At 37.2% G+C, this 7372-nt stretch overlaps 1 long non-coding RNA gene across 1 annotated transcript in view; it reads right to left on the reverse strand.

Annotated features, from left to right (window-relative positions):
* Positions 1–3985, reverse strand: part of LOC110308890 — a 6556-nt gene extending 2571 nt beyond the window's left edge. Inside the window, exons 1-2 of the long non-coding RNA XR_002379628.1 lie at positions 3862–3985; positions 462–584 (exon numbers count right to left, since the gene is read on the reverse strand). This is a non-coding gene — a long non-coding RNA (uncharacterized LOC110308890). The remainder of the gene's footprint in view (positions 1–461; positions 585–3861) is intronic.
* Between the last annotated feature and the right edge of the window lie 3387 nt (positions 3986–7372).

A 7372-nucleotide genomic window follows, 5' to 3' on the forward strand; every position in this document is an offset into this window, starting at 1 on the left:
TTTTTTTTTTTTTTTTTTTTTTTGACAAACTTTTAAACATTTTGCTGGCGGGTGGAGATTGCCATATGCCTTTAGATGATCTCCAAACATGAATTCAGTTGTGGTAAAAATTATTCAAGCTTAGTTTCCCCCTCTATCTTCTGCTAGAGTTAGGAAAACAAAAACACACATTAGAAAAAAAAAGCATCATTTCTAGTTCCCTATTGGTTCTATAAGGCCCATAATAGTAACGTATGACATAGCATTTATTTCCCTTGGTCATGTTAGACTAAGCTGTTGCCATAGTGATTGAGATGAAGGAAGAATATGCCATGCCAGATATACATTTCTCATTCAAAAACATTACTTACAGTAAGGAGTTCAAAGCTGTTATTCCATTTTGCTATTTCATGACTATCTGGAATTTTGATACAGTCACAGGTAAACAAAAGTATTGGTCATTTTCTCACATAGTTCTTTACCTCATTTTCATCTGGATTATGACTCTCTTGATGTGCACGTGGGCTTCAGATGCAGCTCAGTTGATAAGCCTTGATTCTGTCACCTGCCTTGATTCCGTCACCAGGAGTCCTGATTTTACTACTCTAGAAAGACAAGAATTATAAAGGAGAAAGAAGGCCTTTTTCCCTTGCAACCCAGAAGATCTCACTTGCCCCTGGTCTACTTTCTTATTTTTAAATTTACAGGGTAAATTAATAGGAATTTATTAGCCTCAGGTAATTATATTCGGAATTCATATCTAAATACTGTGTTATAATAAAATTTCCCCTCTGTAGTGTATTGTTTTGCAGCAGCACACACAGACATAAAGTTTCGTGCATTAAAATAAACAAGAGAAAAGAATCTACCATCGTATGTAACGTTCTGACTATTGTTTAGGTAATTTGATTTTGCTCTCTTAGCATATTGAGCAATTATTTTCTCGAGTAGCAAACAGTACTACAAAGTTCCTGGGCCCATGAGACGGGTATCCTGAATTAGAAAACCAGTATTTCAGCAATAGCTGCCACCGAAATAGCTTATTTCTTCTTTATTGCACAATTATCTTGGGATTAAATGGGAAGACATAATAGTTCAGTGGAATTGTTTGAGTTCCGTTCATATTTGGTAAATTCTGTTACACAATATTTAGCAAAACCAGTCCCTAAAAACCCCTGACTCCCCAGGGTCATGTGGAGGCAATCTTAACCAACCTACCACATATTCAGGTTCAGGAAAAGAGGAGTATGGATCAAAATAACCTGTCAAGTGGGTAAAAACCAAGCCATTTTGTGCTATAAAAATCACTAGTCAGACAAATGTAGGAGGTAGTTTAGACTGGTACCATGTTTGGCTTGGATTATGAGTTCCTCTTTTCTTGTAATGCATTTGACAGCTCAGTTCTGACATCTGCATATACTAGGCACACTCTTCCCCAAACAATGCCCTTAGTAACCTTGCAACCCCCTCAACCCTCCTGCTGTATTGGGTTACATTTACCCTCTTCTTTGAACAATAGGATAGATTTTGCTACACCTAGAAACAATACAATAGTTTTCTTCAAGTATATACCCAGTACTCCTAATTTTGAAGGACAGGACTACTTGAACCTAACTGATCTTGGATGTATGCTTAGTAATGTAAACAGAGTCCTTTAGGTGAATTCTTAGAAATAAAGAAGCACTCAAACTGTGGTCTTTAGGAACCAACTTCCCCTCCATCTAGAGTCCATGAATATAGAACCCAGGCCATATGCCAGCATCTTCCAGTGTTCTGTCTCCTGGTGTCAGTCATGAGAGTTTACCATTCTATAGCAAGGATCCCTACTCCCCATCCCCCAGTCTTAGGCAACCTCTGTGAAAGGGACTTTTGGCCTCAAATGGTGATGACCCACAGGTTAAGAACTGATTCTCTATAGTCTTTGATATCTCTTTGCTCTAAATATAGTTTTTGTGCTTCTTTTTGGAACTTGTAAACCTTTATTTCAAGTTTGTTTTGTTTTGTTTTGACTTGTTTTTTGAGACAGGGTTTCTCCGTGTAGCCCTGACTGTCCTGGAACCAACTTGGTAGACCATGCTGGCCTCGAACTCCGAAATCCGCCTGCTTCTCCCTCCCAAGTGCTGGGATTAAAGGCGTGTGCCACCATGCCTGGCTAAACCTTAATTTCAATTCTCAGGTTTGAGAGTAAGAATGCCTATCAGGGATGATATTAGCTGAAATACCCAACAAAGGGGAGAGAAAACCTGTAGAGATCATATCCAGTGGATAGGCACAGTCCTTAGTTTAGGCATGGGGCCACCCATCCACCTCAAAAATATTAAATCAGAATTGCTCCTCTCAAAAGGAAATACATAGACAAGGAGTGAAGCAGAGACTGAAGGAAAGGCCATCTAGAGACTGCCCCACCTAAGGTTTCATCCCATCTTCAGACACTAAACCCAGACACTATTGCTGATGCCAAGAAGTGCTTGCTGACAGGGGTATAGCTGGTATAGCTGTGCCCTGAGAATCTCTGCTAAACCCTGGCCAGTATAGATGCAGAAGCAGGCAGTCAACCATTGAAATGAGCATGGGAATGCCAATGGAGGGGAAGGAATAAAGCAGCAGAAGGGGTTTGCAACCCCATAAGAAGAATAACAGTATCAACTATCCTGACTCCCAAAGTTCCCAGGGACTAAACCACCAACCAGAGAGTACACATGGAAGGACCCATGACTGCCTATGTAGTAGAGGATTGCCTTATCTGGCATCAATGGGTAGGGAGGCAAATATACATCTCCATTCAAATTTCTAGCATATGGAAAAACACACAGAAAACTTGAATTCTGTTTCTACTTCAGTTTTATTTTATATATATATATATATATATATATATACTTAAATATGCTATAAGTATAAGTATATCTATATATCTATCTATCTATCTATCTATCTATCTATCTATCTATATAGATATACTTAAGTATGCTAACAAAGAAAGTAATGAGTTAATGCTACATGGTTTAGCCTTAAGGGGAAATAACAAACTAAAAGTAAAACACATATAAATAAACAACCATTACACACAACCACATGTGGGAGTGTTCCTATTCATCCCATCTAGAGATAAAGCAGCCATAGATATGTCTACATATTCCTTGACCTTGAGTTCTACCATCTGTGTCAAGTAAGTGCTAAGGATGTTTTTGTTTGTGTTCTTGTCTATCTATCTATCTATCTATCTATCTATCTATCTATCTATCTATTATATCTATTATATATATCTATTATATATATCTATTATATATATCTATTATATTGTTGGCTGTGTTTCTGTGTCTCTGTGATATGTATGTTTATGTGGGGGTGCATGCTACAGAACAAATGTGGAGATAAGGGGCTTACTTTATGAAGTCAGATCCTTCCTCTACCTTTAAGTGGGTTCTGGGAACTTAACTCAGTTTTTCATGATTGCTTCAAGTTACTTTACCTCCTGAGCATCTTGGCATCCCCACAACTCAATTTTATAGGAATAGTAAATTATTCTAATTGCCTAAATTAGGAACACAGTAAAGAGGTTTTAGGAAGGTTCCCCCTGTAAGTTGAGTTCAAAAGAAAGCTTGCTCACTCTGCCTTGAAAGGCTGTGCCAGGTTGAATGGATCCCCTCAGTTTGGCAATTGGGAGAACCATGTCCTTAGCTTTAATGTCCTTTTTTTCTATAGTGCCAATCTTTCCTCCTCCTTTTCCACTGACAATCAGCCTCAGTTTTTTACTTATTTTTCAGAATAGTCTACACTTTGACACCAGGCTCCCACTCTAAAAAATTATTCTACCTCCAAAATACCTCATTAGACCATTTCACTAATTATCAAGCTCTAGGTGATTGCAATTTACAAATTTACCTCTGCAGGGCAGCTTTCATTTGGCACTTAGTACTAAATCCAAAGTCTACCCTTGAGGCTTCCATGCCTTAGACTATGCCAAACTTCCCAGGGTATTTCAAACTGTTCTTTGTCTTCACCAATCCTAGTCTTCATTCTCAGACCTTAAGAAAAACATCCTTTCATATTTTGCAACCCTGTGCTAACTCTCATCTGCTGAAAGCACAGTTTTTGAGGTCCTCTACATTGCCTAAAGCAATCTCAGTAATAAAGACCTCTTGAACAAATCATCTGCTCACTCCACGGTTACCATTATGACACACTGCTTATAACTGTGCAGTGTAGGGTAAGATAAGCACACACAGAGTCATACATGCAAGATCTGGGTAATCTACTATTAAAGAGATGCAAACGTCAGTCAGTACAGAGCTTGCATCTTGAATGTCTACCAGAAATCGCTGTGTTGAGGGTTTGATCCCATGATTCTGTGGATATATAAGAAGAGGAGTCACTACCTAATTAAAAAAAAAAAGAAGAGGAGTCACTTGGAAAGTTCTTACTGGTATAGAGCTGAGCTCTCTAAGGGGATTATAGACCCTGCCTGGCCTCTCTTCTGTTTCTTACTGTGCATTGAAAACTTTGGTGTATATATTCTCTGTACCATTGCCATTATAGCATGCTTGCTACAGGCTCAAAGCGATCACTTTACTTGGTCTATTCTGCTCCACACAGCTGTGAGAATGACCCCTTTTCATAGTAAGTTCGTTGTTGCGGGGATTTCACAATGGTAACAGAGAGATTACTCTTTTGTCATGCAGTTGGATCTCAACTACCTACCTCACAGCAGCTTTATTTGACATAACTTTGCTAAATGATTGGGGGATTCACAACTGACTAACAGAGAAATAACAGCCCTGAGTGAAAAGGTAGAACTTGAAGCAATTCTGTTATTTCTGAGGAAGAGAATGAGTATGCTTTTTTATTTTATGTTTCTGACACTATGGGCTATATGTTAATTGGATTAAGTACACCAAATTCATTTTTGGAAGAGTTGAAAAATCACACCAAGTTCTCAGGGATGACTAGAGATGTATATTTGGCAATCCTTTGCATGAAAGAAAAGTGACAGTTGAAATACTAAAAGTAGTTGAAATTGGAAAGAAAGAAACAGAAGAGTGAATGTCAGATTTGTAAATGCTCCCTCAGAGAGAGAAAGGGTTTGAAGGGAAGCCAGAAAACTAAAGCATGAGGGCAGGGTAGAGAAGAGGGTAGAATTAACACTAGGTTTTTATTAGAAGGTGAATGTTACCTTCAAGGGATGTAATTTCCTCATATGTCCACGTTAAGTCTGCCAATTCCTGCGTTTTAATATCAATCACTTCTTTTAAGTGGCAATACAAGTTGGGAGGTTAACTATTCTCATGTGGCAGTTAGTCTTGAGCCATTAAACCTCCAGATATTTTCACATTGATTAGACATAAGTAGCATTGAAGTTATTTTCCCTAGAGACAGTATTATGTTTGTTCATTTAAGATGTATTAGAATTATAAAGTCCAATTCATTGAGGATCTATGACATTTATGTAAAATTAATAGGACTTTATAAAACCCTGCCTGTTTTTTTTTTTTTTTTAAATAAAACCCTGCTCGTGGACATTGGTAATTAGAAGTATCTAATAAAGAATGAGGTAAAGTTGGAAAAAAAGGAGTATTGAAAAAAGGGAAAAGCTAGTGTTATAAAACTTGTTAACAGCAATTATCCAATGTAGAAAGATTAATCTAAAGATCAATAAATATGCTTAAGACATTACATGAGATGAAGATATTACATGTAAGAGGTAGGAGTGGATATGTTTGGGAAAGAAGCAAGCAGTGTGCTTGCAAATATTCAACAAATAATACATGATTGGATAGGGAAATGGATAGTTTAAAATCATCTCTCAGCTATAGAGAATTTTGAATTCATACACACATGAAAGAACCATTAAATATAAACTGTGCTTCTTCTACTGGTATGGTAGTCACCTTTCATGTTAGGTTGGTTGGCTATTCCTTTAATCAATCTAGCAATAATCTTTTCAAAATATTATCTTACTCTATTCTTTCTAGTTTTTTTTTTCAGAACCACTCTTAAAAAATGTTTCTATCTTTATTTTCCATGTCACCTATCTTTTAATGATTATATAGCAATTCCACTCTCAGTGTGTGATTTTAGTTCCCTAATTTCTTTCCAGCCATTTCTGATCAACCATTTGCCTAAATCAATGTCCTTTAATATTCAACATTACTTAAGATTTATCATTACATTTGTTTAATTTCTCCATTAACTTTTAACTATCTAAATTTTATACTTTTATAAGTTTATACACATAAGCCTTTTACTTAATTTTTAACTAAAACTTTATTGCAAAGTACTTGTAGATACAAATCTTGATGTTAGTCTGTTGAGAGCCTCCTGGCTCAGGCCAGGTAGCAGTGGAGTCACAGAATAGGACCTTGGTGATGGTGGAGTCTGAGGGTCTAGGGGCTTTCTAGCTCTCTAAGTATACTGAAATGCTGATAACATCTAAAACGTCCTAAAAAACTTCCTTGCTCTTTCTGAGGGTAAAAGACTGCTGGCTTAGGTGATTAACACCTGTAGCCTAACAGGTGAGGATTAAGCAATGCAGCCTTTGTTCTATCTCATATAGTCCTGGCTGTCCTGGAACTCACTTTGTAGACCAGGCTGGCCTCGAACTCAGAAATCCGCCTGCCTCTGCCTCCCAAGTGCTGGGATTAAAGGCGTGCGCCACCACGCCCGGCTAGAGTCTATTTCTAAGTTGTAAAAAGTTTCTTATGAAAGCTATATAAGGGGAAAAGAGGAAAGATCCTAAGTGTATAAAGGGAAAAGTTCTCTAAGCGGGGAAAGGGAAAAGATTCTAGTCTAAGTGGGGAAAGGCAAAAACGTCTCCTCTATTAATCCTGTTCATCTCTTTGTCCTAAGTACTTATATATCTTTCAGAATACATGATCATATGTTACAAAGTTCATCACAAGTTCACACAAAAAATCAAATCACAAATTGAAATAGAAGTTTACAACAGCAAATGGTTACATGCATACCATTAGGAGTAATTATCTAGCTAAACATCCATCACCTGTCTCAGCTCCACAGGTTCACTGAAGGTTTAAAACCACAACTAAGTTTTTAGTGAAGTTTTGTATAGATAATCCCAGCTGATACTTATCTTCTGTCCTAACACCTGTAGTAAATCAGTAGTTCTCTTTCAATGACCCTTGGTTAATTGTTTTACAACCTCTTGGAATGTGCTCTGAGTAGGAGAAAGTCTGGTTACCATCTAAGAGCAATTAACTGGTGACACTTGGGAGACTGACAGAGTTCTCACTGTAGCTTTGATTATCAGAAAAGGACTTAATAGCAGTCCCATTATAAAAGAGCTTAATAATCACAGATATAATTTTAGGACTTCTTATAGGATCATCATTAAAACTTAAGTCATCTATTTGTCTATATAGCATCACTACAAGATAGT

This window comes from Mus caroli, chromosome 14, assembly GCF_900094665.2.
Source record: "Mus caroli chromosome 14, CAROLI_EIJ_v1.1, whole genome shotgun sequence".
Taxonomy (NCBI): Eukaryota; Metazoa; Chordata; class Mammalia; order Rodentia; family Muridae; genus Mus; species Mus caroli.